A 16,843-nucleotide genomic window follows, 5' to 3' on the forward strand; every position below is an offset into this window, starting at 1 on the left:
AAAGCCAACAAATAAATGACCTAACACTACACCTCGAAGCCTTAGAAAAAAAGAAGAACAAATCAGCAGCAAATACAGTAGAAGACAAGAAATAATTAAAATCAGAGCTGAAATCAATGAAATCAAAACAAAAGAAACAATTGAAAAAATTGACAAAACTAAAAGTTGGTCCTTAGAAAAAATAAATAAGATTGATAGACTACTAGCCACGCTAACAAAGAGAAGAAGAGAGAGAACCCAAATTACTAGCTTACGGGATGAAAAAGGCAACATCACAACAGACAATTCAGAAATACAGAAGATAATTAGAAATTATTTTGAAACCCTATACTCTAATAAAATAGAAGATAGTGAAGGCATCAATAAATTCCTTAAGACATATGAGCTACCTAGATTGAATCAGGATGATATAAACAACCTAAGCAGACCAATATCAAGTGAGGAAATAGAAGAAGCGATCAAAAGACTACCAACCAAGAAAAGCCCAGGACCAGACGGATATACAGCAGAGTTTTATAAGAATTTTAAAGAAGAACTAATACCAATACTCTACATTCTATTTCAGGAGATAGAAAAAGAGGGAGAACTTCCAAATTCATTCTATGAGGCCAATATCACCCTGATTCCCAAACCAGATAAAGACACTTCAAAGAAAGAAAACTACAGACCAATATCTCTGATGAACCTAGATGCAAAAATCCTCAATAAAATTCCTGGAAATTGGATACAAAAACATATCAAAAAGATCGTGCACCATGATCAAGTAGGATTCATCCCTGGGATGCAAGGCTGGTTCAATATACGGAAATCAATAAACGTTACTCACTACATCAATAGAATTAAAGATAAGAACCATATGATCATCTTGATAGATGTAGAAAAAGCATTCGACAAAGTACAACAACGCTTTATATTCAAAACACTAGAAAAACTAGGGATAACAGGAACTTACCTCAAAATTGCAAAAGCTATCTATGCCTTAGGCTAGCATCATTCTAAATGGAGAAAAACTGAAGCCATTCCCTCTAAAATCTGGAACAAGACGGGGTGCCCCCTCTCACCACTTCTATTCAATATAGTTCTCGAAATACTGGCCAGAGCAATTAGACAGACAAAAAAATTAAAGGCATTCGGATAGGAAAAAAAGAACTTAAATTATCACTATTTGTGGATGATAAGATCCTATACCTAGAAGACCCAAAAGGGTCTACAAAGAAACTACTAGAGCTAATAAATGAATTCAGCAAAGTGGCAGGATATGAAATCAACACACATAAATCAAAGGCATTCCTATATATCAGTGACAAATCTTCTGAAATGGAAATGAGAAAAACCACCCCATTCACAATATCCTCAAAAAAATTAAAATACTTGGGAATCAACCTAACAAAAGAGGTGAAAGATTTATACAATGAATCCTACAGAACCCTAAAAAGAGAAATAGAAGAAGATCTCAGAAGGGAAAATATACCCTGTTCATGGATAGACAGAACTAACATCATCAAAATGGCGATATTACCAAAAGTTCTCTATAGGTTCAATGCAATGGCAATCAAAATCCCAATGGCATTTCTTGTAGAAATAGATAAAGCAATCACGAAATTCATATGGAAAAATAAAAGACCCAGAATAGCAAAAGCAATTCTAAGCAGGAAGTGTGAATCAGGTGGTATAGCAATACCAGATTTCAAACTGTACTACAGAGCAATAGTAACAAAAACAGCATGGTACTGGTACCAAAACAGGCTGGTGGACCAATGGTACAGAATAGAGGGTACAGAGACCAATCCACAAAATTACAACTATCTTATATTTGATAAAGGGCTAAAAGCATGCAATGGAGGAAGGATAGCATCTTTAACAAATGGTGCTGGAAAAACTGGAAATCCATAAGCAACAAAATGAAACTGAATCCCTTTCTCTCTCCATGCACAAAAGTTAACTCAAAATGGATCAAAGATCTTGATATCAAATCAGAGACTCTGTGTCTGATAGAAGAAAAAGTTGGCTCTGATCAACATATTGTGGGGTCGGGCTCCAAATTCCTTAATAGGACACCCATAGCACAAGAGTTAAAAACAAGAATCAACAAATGGGACTTACTCAAACTAAAAAGTTTTTTTTTCTCAGCAAGAGAAACAATAAGAGAGGTAAATAGGGAGCCTACATCCTGGGAACAAATCTTTACTCCTCACACTTCAGATAGAGCCCTAATATCCAGAGTATACAAAGAACTCAAAAAATTAAACAATAAGAAAACAAATAACTCAATTAACAAATGGGCCAAGGACCTGAACAGACACCTCTCAGAGCAGGACATAAAATCAATCAACAAGTACATGAAAAAATGCTCACCATCTCTAGCAGTCAGAGAAATGCAAATCAAAACCACCCTAAGATACCTTCTCACTCCAGTAAGATTGGCAGCCATTATGAAGTCAAACAATAACAAGTGCTGGAGAGGATGTGGGGGAAAGGGTACACTTGTACATTGCTGGTGGGACTGCAAATTGGTGAGGCCAATTTGGAAAGCAGTATGGAGATTCCTGGGAAAGCTGGGAATGGAACCACCATTTGACCCAGCTATTGCCCTTCTGGGACTATTCCCTGAGGATTATAAAAGAGCATACTACAGGGATACTGCTATATCAATGTTCATAGCTGCACAATTCACAATAGCTAGACTGTGGAACCAACCTAGATGCCCTTCAATAGATGAATGGATAAAAAAATGTGGCATTTATACACAATGGAGTATTACTCAGCACTAAAAAATGACAAAATCATGGCATTTGCAGGGAAATGGATGGCATTAGAGCAGATTATGCTAAATAAAGCTAGCCAATCCCTAAAAAACAAATGCCAAATATCTTCTTTGATATAAGGAGAGCAACTAAGAACAGAGCAGGGAGGAAGAGCATGAGAAAAAGATTAACATTAAACAGGGACAAGAGGTGGGAGGGTAAGGGAGAGAGAAGGGAAATTTCATGGAAATGGAAGGAGGCCCTCATTGTTATACAAAATTACATATAAGGGGATGTGAGGGGAAAGGGAAAAAAATAAAAAAAAACAAGGTAGAGAAATGAATTACAGTAGATGGGGTAGAGAGAGAAAATGGAAGGGGAGGGGGGGATAGTAGAGGATAGGAAAGGTAGCAGAATACAACAGTCACTAGTATGACAATATGTAAAAACGTGGATGTGTAACCGATGTGATTCTGCAATCTGTATACGGGGAAAAATGGGAGTTCATAATCCACTTGAATCAAATGTATGAAATATGATATGTCAAAAGCTTTGTAATGTTTTGAACAACCAATAAAAAGTGAATAAATAAATAAATAAAAGAAAAAGTCTTCACTGGCCATTAATTGTGATAAAGCTGCTTCTTATATTTAAGAAGAAAGTTATATTACTGAATTTATTTTAGTCTAAAATGTATACTCTTCACAAAAAACTGAAGAGCATATTTAACACTTGAAAAAACCTTAACCACTAATTCTTAATTAGGGTATTTTTAGTAAATGTTCTTTCTTGGTCTCTTATCAGGGAAACATTGTTCGAAGTGCCATCTCTGGATTGGTGCAGTTTTGCAAATTGCTCCTTATTTGCAATTATATAGAAATTGAGAGTAGGAACTTCAAGCATTTCATAGTAGTTTAGCAGAGTCATTTTATGACTACTTCCTATTTCTATGACATGTTTAATTGTGTTTTCTGGTTTACTCTTAATATGCTCTAGTTATTATTTTTTAATGGAACAACTAGCTGATTTTTTGGCATTATCAATGCCAAAAAGACTTTAAATCAATTAAGATCTTTCATTTAGCATAAAGTTATCTTTCACATTTGCAACAATCACAGTAAATATGTTTCTTTGTGTAAAGGGACACCCTTTGATTGGAGTTTAAAATATCCTCCACTGCAGGATTACATATATAAAACTCTGTTTGTTGCTCATATAATAGTGGATTAATCAAATTAAAAGTTATACTCTCTAGAATAAGATAAAATGGAAAAAATTACTCATCAGATTAATATATAAGCAAAATATTATCTTAAGAATTATATTCCATTAAGATTCAATTGGAGAAAAAGTATAATCACTTAAGTAAAAGCAGTTACTTAAACTAAAAATGAGAGATAGATTACTTTTGAAGGCAGATGAAAAATATTGTCAGGTTTCTTGTTGTGCTTCTGGAGGTTCAGTAGCAGGCTCATTTGAGGGTGGAATCAACCCTGAAGAGTACTCACTTCTACTTTCAGAATGTGGTGGTGGGAGGCGGGGGAAGAAATCCAGCTCTTGGGGGGAGATAATGAGGAAAACACCAAGGTACCATTGGGAATGAAGAGGGTGGTGGGCCCGGTGGAAAATATTCTCTAGATGCTCCATACATGTTTCCTGGAGGATGTGGAGGGAAAAAAGGTCCTCTTCTCATGAACTGACTCCTTGGATACACTGGAAACAATGAACCTCTGATTGGAGGGAAAGGTGAGAAAGCAAAGGCAGAGCCAGTTGCTTGGTTTTCAGCAGTGAGAGATGAATCTGGCACATTGGAATCACCAAGATTGACGTTGGTATCATTTCTGGATTCCCTATCATTACTGGATTCCATTTCTGAAGATGTAGGCCCATCCATTTTATCCAAAGGGGGAATAGTGGAACATCTGAGTTCTGCTGATCCAGAAGGTTTACTAGAATTAAAGTAAAATCCATCTTACCTTGGTAGAGGAAGCTGTGGATCAGAATATGGTTGGCCTGTTGGAGGGATAATTGTCCTATGGGACTGTTCCCATGAGGTGCCAGGGGCACGGTGTCAGAAGATTCTCCCTAGGATCAGTTAACCTATCACAGTTTGATTCTCTTCTTTTATTGCTAGTTGGCTGGCCCAGAGGATTCTCTGGACCCCTTTAGCCTCTTCCTCCTCCCAATGGCACCAAAGGTGAGAGTATGAGTAGACCCTCCTTTTATGAATGAGAAGGTCTTGTTTCACATGAAGGTGGACCCAATGATGAGGGATCATTTGGGGAATTTGCTCTGCCAAAGGCTGTATTTGAAACATCAAGTGCAGAATGTTCTTTTTCTACAAGTTTAAATTTGAATTCCATTTTAGTTAATTTTTGTCTGTGGTGAGCATTTTGTTTCCTTAAATCATTGAGGTATCTTTCAGCATTCTGAGCTGCCAACTCATTGCCATGTGCTTTTTCTCATAGTACATAACATGCCCCTGATAAAAATGAATGGTTCTCTCCAATTCTTCTTCAAGATCTTTGGCTCGATTTCTATAGGTCTCCAGCAGTTTAGTTGTATGGCTGATCTTTTCTTCCACTTTGGAAAAGTTTCTACTCTTGCTCTACCTGGTAATTTTCCTCTCCTATTAATTTCCTTTGTAGTTCCATTACATTTTCTTGATATAGTTCCATCATGACTTTAAGTTTCTGCTGAAGATTCTTGTTCTCACTTACAAACTGTGTATTTTCTGGTTGCAAAGATACTTGTTCTGTCTTAAGATTTTTAATGTGTTCTGTAAGTTCTTCCTTTGGTTTACCTACTTCAGATAATAAAGTAAAAAAAATTGAGTACTTTCTCTTTCTATGGTTCTAAAAGAGGCCTTTAACTTAGCAATATAAACCAGTTTCTTCAAAGCCCCTTTTGGCTGATCTTCTAAGTGAGCACAAATTTCTGATTCACTCTTCATTTACAACTCCAAGTTACCTTCATCTATTAGGACTTCTCCAAGCACAGGAGCCCATTTTTTTATCTGCAAAAAGTGTCCAGTCAGAAACTTAATGTGATTTTCTTTATCTCTTAGAACTTGTTCTGCATGTACTTTAGAGTGTACCAATGTCATTTTCTGTTTATTGAGGCTATTCACTTTTTCTTTCCATACTTCAATGTCTTCTAAGAGCTGTTTCTGACTTTCCTGAAGTTGAGAATTTTCATTGAAAGCTTCTTTTATTGCTACTGTAACCCTTTCTTCATTCATTTGAAATATTCTCAAGGTTGTTTTAGCTTTATGTATTTGTGATCTGAGGGATTTTAATTCATCTTCTAGGGACTTAATCTTTTTTGATATATCTGCCATCAATTCATCCTGTTGAGAATGTTTACTTTTCTCTTCTTTTAGCTCTTTTTCTAGAAAGAGTATTTAATCCTTAAGTTTAGATACAGACCTATTCAGGTTTTCATATATTGCCTCCAAATTTTCTGCTTCTATCGACTCCTTTTCCAAAATGACATCCTTTAAAGATGACTCTAAGCCTTCATACTCTTTTTGAACAAGTCTAACTTTTTCAAGTATTTCACATTTTTCTTTAATTAGTCCAGAAACTTTTAGAGCAAGCTCTTTTTCTCTTCTCATGTAATGCCTGCTTCTCACAGACTGATAACTTCTCCACAGAAACAAGAGAACAACAAAAAATCCAATAGCTGTACGTATCACCAACTCCCACCGACAGCCATAAGGACTAGAGTGTGTTTTCATGTCTTCAGACAAGGCAGACTACAACCCTGCTTACTTCTTCCAGGACCACCCCCAAGTAGGGCTGAGGAGTAGCTCTTTCCCCCTCATCATGCTAAGGCTACGTTGGCTATTCCCTCTACAACCACACCACGCCCAGCCATGCCAAAAACAGGACACTCAGGCCTTTGGTCAGGAACAAACCTGCACCAGACAACAGAGCAGATCATTATGAACTAGCAGGTGGGGGGGCTGTGGGCATGGGCGTGGGGAGCCCTGGTCATGGGCTCCCAGGGGCCTAGCACACTCATGCTGCCTGTCAGGGAAGTTGTGGCCCCTTCACTATGCTGTGCATCCTTAAGCAGCACAGGTTCAAGCCTATCCCAATCAAACCAGAGAGGAGTCTTTTCCAGGTCAACTACCTGTTGATTTGGTTTAGGCCAGGCAAAGGCAGAGCTTCTATATAGTCATAATATCACCCAGCTTGATGTAACTAAAATTCTAAAGCTCTAAAAATTTTAAAGAGCTAGTACATCATATATTTATATTTGTATCACTTGCTTTTTTGTTTTCACGACTCATTCCTTTCCCGCCCCTCTTGTCCCCTCGTTTTCCTTCCTTCCTTCCGTCCTTCCTTTTTTCTCCCTTTCCTTTTCTTGCAGTGTTGGGGGTTAAACTCTAATGGGTTAAACTCCTTGTACATGCGGCAAGCTCTGTACCTCTGTTCTACCTTCCAGCCATGTTGACACTTTCTGCAGAAGTAATCTCAATTTTTTCCATAGATAAACTCTGTTAGACTATTTTAAAAATAATTTTAGAAGAGTTGCAAGCATGGGCACAAATCAGTTTGATAAGTTATTTTTAAATAGTATAACATATCTAATGTTTCTAAAAAGAGGGATCTTAAAACTTGATTTGATTTTCATGTCAGTTTTTGTAGACTACTATTTATTGAAGAGTCTTCAAAATCTGTTTTCAGATGTTCTTTTCACTTCTCATAGGATGTAAACACTTCTAAGCAAGTGGTCATTATAAATATATGGCAAACAAAAGGATAAAATCAGTGAGATTCTGCCTCAAACAAAACAGAATACAATGTTGCATGGGATTCTCACACAGAGACAGGGGTCCCCAGGGTATTCAATAGGAAGCAGTGTTTATTTGGGTGCTTCCAGTCTCAGTGGATTCTTATCCAAAGGCTGAACATTTAGTATAGGGAGTGATGCCTTATATATTCTGGTTAGTTTCCTTTTAGATACTAGCCTTTGTCTTTATATGAGATAATACACATTCCTATTTGGGCATTGTATTTCTATATTACAAAGTAGCAAGAAGGTTCAAAACTGATTTCCCAAAGGCTCACAATGATACATATGGCATCATATTCTCTTTCCTTTGTTCTGAGAAATCTGTACCACAAAATGTAGCTCAGTGGTAAGGCACCCCTGGCTTCTATTTCCAGTACCAAACTAAATACATGGCAGATGCACTTAATTTAGGGAAGAGAATTTAGCATTATAATGAGTTTTAGTGAGCAAAGTTTACCCTAGGTCACTTAGAAGAGGAGCTATGAATCTTTGGCTGGTTTAAATTGGTTTTTCCAGGCCTTTTCTAAAGAGCTGTTTCTGAAATAATGAAACAACTTCAAGGGCTGTTAGCTTAGCAGCTCTCTGCCTGCGATCACAGGTGTTCCTAAGTTCCTTCTTTGCAGCTCATCACTTTTTCCTGGTGGGGAGAAAAGTCTGAAGGCTGGCAGAGCTTGACTTCTTGAGGGATCTCCTTCCTTTTAGGCTATTCTAAGAAACTTCCTCCAGCATCTCCAGTATCTGAGATGCAGAGAGTTTGAATAGCCTCCAAATCTAGATCTTTGAGACCTGATCCTGGCCCTTACCTCACTCCACATTTCTTGGTTGTTTCCTGGGGCATTGCAAGGCCCTGATTTTGAAGGGTTCCACTTCCATCTTGCCTGTATACCTCCCAGTGCACCCAGGGCTTCAGTTGCAATACCTAACTGGGAACAAGGTTCTCCAGGCAGGAGTTGCAACCTTCCTGGCAGCTATCTTGACCTTGACCCTCAAAGAGGGCAGTGCCTCTGGGGCTACTTAGTGGACCATCTTTGTTTTACTTATGGGGTTGAGTCTTAGCCTTTGTTTCCAGAGAGTTGTTTCTCCCTTGGGTCTCCCTCCCTGAGATATTTAGTCTTTGATTGAGGCTGAAGGCTATCTAGGTGGCAGCCAGCTGTTTTTCTCACTTCCTTACCCATTGGCACCAGAATCAACTTTCTCTCTTACAGCCCATTGCCCAAGGCACAGGTGACCCAGGAGGCTTTGAAGGTCTGTGTTGTGGGAATGGGTGGAGCCACTGTGCATTCAGCAATGTGGGACACTTGTTTTGAGAGGCTGAGTAATGAGAGTCATCTGCAGATTTTCTTCTACATCTCCTAGACAATGAGGTTGTGATGGATGCAGTCAGGAATTCTTTTATATCAGCTGTCATTTATGGCTAGAGACTGACCTAGAAGCCTGTAGTCCTGGGACCAGAGAGGAGGAAGCAGATTTGGACATATTGTTGAATAAAGAAATTGATGGTTAGGGGTACAAAGGGTGTGGGGAAGGTTGAATACACCTCTAAAGACCTTCCTGGGATACTTGGTAAGTGATGCCAAGAGGACAGGCAGGGCTCCCGACCCACCAGCTCATGAGCCATCACTGCTCAATAGCCACAGAGTCAAAGCCACAACCACATGCAGTGCTGGCCTCTGAAGGGGTGACTGGAGCTTAGAAGGCCAGAGCTGTCCAGGTCCTAGTGGGATGGTTTCAGAGTCCAGCAGTGATTTCAGGCTTGGTGGCCACTCACTGGTATGTTTCCTGTTTTGCTGTGCTTATGAAGTAAACTGCTATAGACATTTGTGTGCAGTTGTGTTTTTTTTTCCTTCATTTTTATTACAAGATTTTCTCAATTAAAATGAGTTTATATGCTTGAGAAATGTTAAAATTTTATTAAGATAAAATTATATACTTTAAAACTCTTTAAGCAAGTGTAAAGAAATGGAGACTTTTCTTCATTTGGGATATTTTTCTGAGTAATGAAACCAAGCATTGACAGGATGGTGTGAGAATTAGCACAGGAAGAGAAGAAAAAAAAAAGAAGAGTAAGAACCCAAGAACTTCTTGGCACATAGATCAACCTTATATCTGTTTCTTGGGGCTGCTGTGACTTTGTACTAAGCTGGACAACTTAAAGAAATAGGATTTTTGACTCACAAGTCAGGAGACTGGAAGTTAGAAATTAAGAGGCTGGCAGAGTGGGCTCCGTCTGGAAGCTCTGAAAGAGAAACTGACTCATGCTTCTCTCTTAGCTCCCGATGGCTGCCAGCAAGCCTTGGCTTTCCTTGTCCTGCAAAAGTGTGACTCTGATCTTGATCTCCTTTGCAACTTGACTGTATCCCTGTGTGTGTGTGTGTGTGTGTTTGTGTGTGTGTGTGTGTGTGTGTGTGTGTGAGTGTGTGTGTTTATCCTTTTCTTGTAAGATCACCAACCATATTGGATTAGAGTCATTATTTATTTCTTCTACAAAGTTCACATGCAGACTTAAAATGAAATTTGGAGTTTATCTTTTTGGAGAACACAGTTCAAACCACAAGTCATTTTTCTTTGGGAGAAAGAATTAAAATTTACTCCAAAGTATTACTATAGTTTTAGTTGTGTAGTTTGTTGGTTACTGAGTTAATTAAAAACATTTCAACTTTCCTTCATAGAATATGTCCACCTCTCAATTTTGTTGCCTTTGAAATAACTCAGAGCTCCAATAGCCTCATAGTATGCAAGGACTCCATCCAAAAATTAAAATATATCATTGAGAGAAAATAAGGTAAAACTAAACAAATCAAGGTGTATACCATACCCATGAAATATAAAGCATAACATTATAAATGTACACTTCTCCCATTAGGAATTTCTGGATTTAATGTATTCTCACTAAAAATCCCAAAAACTTTTTCTGTAAACATTGACACAACGTTCCTAAAATTCTTATGGAAGTCCAAAAGCTAAGAAGTGTAAAGATGCTCTTAAAGAGTAGATGTCAAGACCTATTATAAAAATAATGCCAATGTAAGAATGAAATAAACTCAATGATGGATAAACTGAACAATGTAGTTGAAAACCCAAAGCCTCAAGCAAACATCCAGATGGGATCATCATCATGGCTCTGGAGTAGTCAAATGTTTCTTAAACAGTACACAAAATTATGAAATTTAAACAAAAAATTAATTAATTAGACTATGTTAAAATTAAAAAGTTCTGTTCATCAAAATTCTTCAAGCTTTTGTTTCAATTTCATTGATTTCCGCTCTGATTTTAATTATTTCTTGCTTTCTGCTGCATTTGCTATTGTCTTGCTCTTCCTTTTCTAGGGCTTTGAGATAAAGTGTGAGCTCATTTATTTGTTGGTTTTTTCCTTTTTTTGAGGAATGACCTCCAGGCGATGAATTTCCCTCTTAAAACTGCTTTCATTGTGTCCCATAGATTCAGATAGGTTGTGTCTGCATTTTCATTTATCTCTAAGAATTTTTTGATTTCCTCCTTTATGTCTTCTGTAACCCTTTGATCATTCAGTAACATATTGTCCATTTTCCATGTGAAACTATTGAAAAAATTAACAAAACTAAAAGTTGGTTCTTTGAAAAAATAAACAAGATTGACAAACCTTTAGCCATGCTAACGAAGAGAAGAAGAGAGAGAACTCAAATTACTAACATAAGGGATGAAAAAGGCAATATCACAACAGACATCACAGAAATACAGAAGACAATTAGAAATTATTTTGAAAACCTATATTCCAATAAAATAGAAGATAGTGAAGACATCGATAAATTTCTTAAGACATATGATTTGCCCAGACTGAGTCAGGAGGACACACACGATTTGAACAGACCAATATCAATGGATGAAATTGAAGAGGTAATCAAAAGACTACCAACCAAGAAAAGCCCAGGACCTGATGGGTATACAGGGGAGTTTTACAAGACCTTTAAAGAAGAATTAATACCAATACTTTTCAAGTTATTCCAGGAAATAGAAAAAGAGGGAGTTCTTCCAAATTAATTCTATGAGGCCAACATCACATTGATTCTGAAACCAGACAAAGACACATCAAAGAAAGAAAACTACAGACCAATATCTCTGATGAACCTAGATGCAAAAATCCTCAATAAAATTCTGGCGAATCGGATACAAAGGTACATCAAAAAAATTGTGCACCATGATCAAGTAGGATTCATCCCTGGGATGCAGGGATGGTTTAATATGCAGAAATCAATAAATGTTATTCACCATATCAATAGACTTAAAGATAAGAACCATATGATCATCTCGATAGACGCAGAAAAAGCATTTGACATAGTACAGCATCCCTTTATGTTCAAAACATTAGAAAAATTAGGGATAACAGAAACTTACCTTGATATTGTAAAAGCTATCTACGCTAAGCCCCAGGCTAGCATCATTCTGAACGGAGAAAAATTGAAGGCTTTCCCCCTAAAATCAGGAACAAGACAGGGATGCCCTCTATCACCACTTCTATTCAATACAGTTCTCGAAACACTGGCCAGAGCAATTAGACAAACGAAAGAAATTAAAGGCATAAAAATTGGAAAGGAAGAACTTAAATTATCACTATTTGCAGATGACATGATTCTATACCTAGAAGACCCAAAAGGGTCTACAAAAAAACTACTAGAACTAATAAATGAATTCAGCAAAGTGGCAGGATATAAAATCAACATGCACAAATCAAAGGCATTTCTGTATATCATCAACAAAACCTCTGAAATGTAAATAAGGAAAACCACTCCATTCACAATATCCTCAAAAAAAAAAAATAAAATACTTGGGAATCAACCTAACTAACAAAAGAGGTGAAAGATTTATACAATGAAAACTACAGAACCCTAAAAAGAGAAGTAGAAGAAGATCTTAGAAGATGGAAAGATATACCCTGTTCATGGATAGGCAGAACTAACATCATCAAAATGGCGATATTACCAAAAGTCCTCTATAGGTTTAATGCAATGCCAATCAAAATTCCAATGGCATTGCTTGTAGAAATAGATAAAGCAATCATGAAATTCATATGGAAAAATAAAAGACACAGAATAGCAAAAGCAATTCTAAGCAGGAAGTGTGAATCAGGTGGTATAGCAATACCAGATTTCAAACTATACTACAGAGCAATAGTAACAAAAACAGCATGGTACTGGTACCAAAACAGGCGGGTAGACCAATGGTACAGAATAGAGGATACAGAGACTAATCCACAAAGTTACAACTATCTTATATTCGATAAAGGGGCTAAAAGCATGCAATGGAGGAAGGATAGCATCTTCAACAAATGGTGTTGGGAAAACTGGAAATCCATATGCAACAAAATGAAACTGAATCCCCTCCTCTCACCATGCACAAAAATTAGCTCAAAATGGATCAAGGACGTTGATATCAAATCAGAGACTCTGTGTATAATAGAAGAAAAAGTTGGCTACGATCTACATATTGTGGGATCAGGCTCCAAATTCCTTAACAGGACACCCATAGCACAAGAGTTAATAGCAAGAATCAACAAATAGGACTTACTTAAACTAAAAAGTTTTTTCACAGCAAGAGAAACAATAAGAGAAGTAAATCGGGAGCCTACATCACGGGAACAAATTTTTACCCCTCACACTTCAGATAGATCCTTAATATCCAGAGTTTACAAAGAACTTAAAAAATTAGACAATAAGACAACAAATAACCCAATCAACAAATGGGCCAAGGACCTGAACAGACACCTCTCAGAGCAGGACATAAAATCAATCAACAAATACATGAAAAAATGCTCACCATCTCTAGCAGTCAGAGAAATGCAAATCAAAACTACCCTAAGATACCTTCTCACTCCAGTAAGATTGGCAGCCATTATGAAGTCAAACAATAACAAGTGCTGGAGAGGATGTGGGGAAAAGGGTACTCTTGTACATTGCTGGTGGGACTGCAAATTGGTTCAGCCAATTTGGAAAGCAGTATGGAGATTCCTGGGAAAGCTAGGAATGGAACCACCATTTGACCCAGCTATTGCCCTTCTTGGTCTATTCCCTGAAGACCTTAAAAGAGCGTACTACAGGGATACTGCCACATCGATGTTCATAGCTGCACAATTCACAATATCCAGACTGTGGAACCAACCCAGATGCCCTTCAATAGATGAATGGATTAAAAAATGTGGCATTTATACACTATGGAGTATTATGCAGCACTAAAAAATGACAAAATCATGGCATTTGCAGGGAAATGGATGGCATTAGAGCAGATTATGCTTAGTGAAGCTAGCCAATCCCTAAAAAACAAATACCAAATGTCTTCTTTGATATAATGAGAGCAACTAAGAATAGAGCAGGGAGGAAGAGCAGGAAGAAAAGATTGACATTAAACAGAGGCATGAGATGGGAGGGAAAGAGAGAGAAAAGGGAAATTTCATGGAAATGGAAAGAGACCCTCATTGTTATAAAAAACTACATAAAAGAGGTTGTGAGGGGAATTTGAAGAAAAAATAAGGAGAGAAATGAATTACAGTAGATGGGATAGAAAGAGAAGATGGGGGGAGGGGGATAGTAGAGGATAGGAAAGGTAGCAGAATACAATAGTCACTAGTATGGCATTATGTAAAAATGTGAATGTGTAACCGATGTGATTCTGCAATCTGCATTTGGGGTAAAAATGGGAGTTCATAACTCACTTGAAACTAATGTTTGAAATATGATATGTCAAGAGCTTTGTAAGGTTTTGAACAACCAATAAAAAATAAATAAAAAAAAATTCCTCAAGCTAGAGAGTTAAAAAGACAATTCACAGAATGGAATAAGTTATTTTTACAAATATATCTGATGAGTGACACACCACAAGTATATCAAGAATTCCTTCTAATCAGCAATAAAAGGACAAGTAACCCAATAAAAATACTGGAAAATGTGAAAACAATTCTCCCAAAGAGGATTTTCAATGGCATCAATCATATTGAAAGTGATTATCACTGATTGTCAGGGAAATTAAACACTAAAAACCACAATGTGGGGCTGGAGTTGTGGCTCAGTGGTGGAGTGATTGCCTATAACACGTGAGGCCCTGGGTTCCATCCTTAGCACCACTTAAAAGTGAAATAGAGATATTGTGTCCACCTACAACTAAAAAAAGTAATTAAAAACTACAATGCAACATGACTACACACCCACTAGAATGCCTAAAGCAAAATGGGTAGACAATTATCAAATGTTGGTGAGAATTTGGAGCAAGCCAAACCATTACATGCTTCTTAAGAGAATGAGAATTGGTACAAGAACTCTGAAAACATTTCGATAGTTTCTACCACAGCTGGACAATTGCAAATGCTTCTGGGATGTTAGTAATGTTTTGTACCTTGATCTAGGTATTCACTTCCTGACAATTCTTGAGCTGTGTTCTTTTCAGTGAGTAGTCTTCTGTATGAATATTACTTCCAAAGCATTTGATTTATTATTTTTAGTAACAGTCCCTTTGGATATTGTTAAGCAAAAATACTTTACCTTGGAGGAGGACCTACTTGGAGGATTATGAGAACTTTGAAGCCTATAGTGTTAGTTTAGGCCTAACAGGACTTCAAACAGGGAGATTTAGGAAGTGAAGCAAGAAAATATGGACATGAAACTAGAAATATGTGGTGGTAAAAGTACAGAAGCCAAAAAAGGATTCATGAACCAGGCAGTTACAATTGAGGGCAGCTGATGCTGACAGTCATCAGGGAGACAATTAAGGTCTATAAGGTAGTTTTCTCACAAGTCCCCATGTATCATGAGTTCAGATCTACTTGCCAGGGCCATAAAACCTCACAACAATTTTAGCTTGCCCAGAAAGCAGATTGTGTTCCTCAAACCAGAGAAAAGTCTTCAGGTTAACACTAAAATGTCCCTGGTATGTAGAGGAATGCCAAAAGAGTCAGGTGTGGAACCAACTCAATTCCATTCTCCTACTTGTTGAGTTTACTGTGTCCTTCAAAGTAATGACCACTTATTTATGATAAAAACGATTTGAAAACATGATTAAAATGGAAATGTTAGTGGGAACATTAACTAGAAGATCCTCTAGTAACTAGAAGATTCTCACTTCCAAATAGTAGAGTATTGTTACAATTTCAGTGCTATAGTTGGTTTTAAAGCCAATTGATATTCATTTTCTTCCTCCACCACTCATTCTAGATTTCTTTCATCCATCTTTATTAGCATTGCAGTTGCTCCTGATAGGGAATTCAGATCTTCTTTAAGGGATCTGAGCCTTGGGAATAAGGCCATTCTCAGGCTGTGGTTCTTATCATTTCATTTTCTGTAATCAGTGGTATGGAATCACCAAGAGGTTTCAGATGAATATCTTCTAGGCTCCAGACATATCCCTCTGCTGTGGTTTGCACAATGGTGTCTCCTGTGAATTCATGTTGAAACTTAATCTTCCTTGTGGTGGCATTAAGAGGTGAGGTCTTTTTTTTAAGGTCATGAGCGCTGATTAATAGATTGGGCCTTTTATAAAAAGGGCTTGTAAAAACTCAGCTCTAAGTGGATCAAAGTCCTAGGTTTTAGACCTGAAACTCTGCACTTGCTAGAAGAAAAGGTACATCCAACACTCCAATATATTGACTCAGGCATTGACTTCCTTAATAAGACCCTTAGAGCACAAGTAGTAAAAATCAAGAATAAACAAATGGGTTAAAATCAAACTAAAAAGTTTCCTCACAGCAAAGGAAAGAAAATTGTGAAGAGAAAGTCTACCAAATGGGATAAAATTTTTGCCACCTGCATCTCAGATAGAGCATTAATTCCCAGACTATATAAAGAATTCAAAAAACTTAACACCAAAATACAAAACAAAGCAAAAACCAAATAACACCCAGTCGATAAATAGGTAAAGGAAAAAGACACTTCACAGAAGAAATATGAATAGTCAACAAATCTATGAAAATATGTTCAACAACTTTAGCCATAAAAGAAATGAAAATTAAAACCAAACAGAGATTCCATTTCACTGAAGTCAGAATGGTGATTATTAAGAATACAAGTAACAATAAATGTTGGTGAAGATTTTGGGGAAAAGGTACACTCATCATTGCTGGTGGGAATGCAAATTTGTGCAACTGGAAAGCAGAATGGAGATTCCTATGAAAACTTGGAATGGAACAACCATTTAACTCAGCTCTTCCACTCCTCATTATATACCCACTCCTCAGCCTCCTATAGTGACATAACCACTTCAATGTTTATAGCAACTCATTTTATAATAGCTAAGCTATGGAACCAATAAAGGTATCCTTAAATCCATGATTGAATAAA

At 37.1% G+C, this 16,843-nt stretch overlaps 1 pseudogene; it reads right to left on the reverse strand.

Moving 5' to 3' along the window:
* Positions 1-4,175: 4,175 nt before the first annotated feature.
* LOC144256919 (melanoma inhibitory activity protein 2-like) lies at positions 4,176-6,547 on the reverse strand (annotated as a pseudogene).
* Positions 6,548-16,843: the final 10,296 nt, after the last annotated feature.

Source organism: Urocitellus parryii, chromosome 9, assembly GCF_045843805.1.
Source record: "Urocitellus parryii isolate mUroPar1 chromosome 9, mUroPar1.hap1, whole genome shotgun sequence".
Lineage (NCBI taxonomy): Eukaryota > Metazoa > Chordata > Mammalia > Rodentia > Sciuridae > Urocitellus > Urocitellus parryii.